Here is a 386-nt window from a genome sequence, read left to right as displayed (position 1 = left end):
CGCCGCCCGGGCTCCGCGCCGGCCCCCGCCCGGCCCCCGCCCGCCGCCGCCGGCTCCGCGCGCGGGGGCTCCGGCTCGCTGAAGGTCAAAGCCGAGGCGCGCAACGCGCCGTGGAGCTCCCCTCGCGCGGGAGGGGCGTGGAGGGCCCGGGGAGCGGGGCCGAGGGTCTGCAAGCGCCGGGCACGGGCGCGCCGGAGACAGGCTCACTGGCGGCGTCCCTCTCGCTCGCTCGCCTCTCTTGAGTTCGCCTGGTGCGCTCGCTCCTCCTCGGGTTTTTTCCCTTTTTTTTTTTTTTTTTTTTTTTCCGCTCAGCGGAGTTAATGCTGGTAAACAAGAGCCTCAGCCTCGCCGCGCCGCTGCCGCCGCCGCTGCCACACACTGGGGGC

Source organism: Mirounga leonina, unplaced genomic scaffold (assembly GCF_011800145.1).
Source record: "Mirounga leonina isolate KUSES-001 unplaced genomic scaffold, KU_Mleo_1.0 Mir_178, whole genome shotgun sequence".
Taxonomy (NCBI): Eukaryota; Metazoa; Chordata; class Mammalia; order Carnivora; family Phocidae; genus Mirounga; species Mirounga leonina.
The sequence above is the reverse complement of the archived record's forward strand: the minus strand, read 5'-3'. Positions refer to the sequence as shown.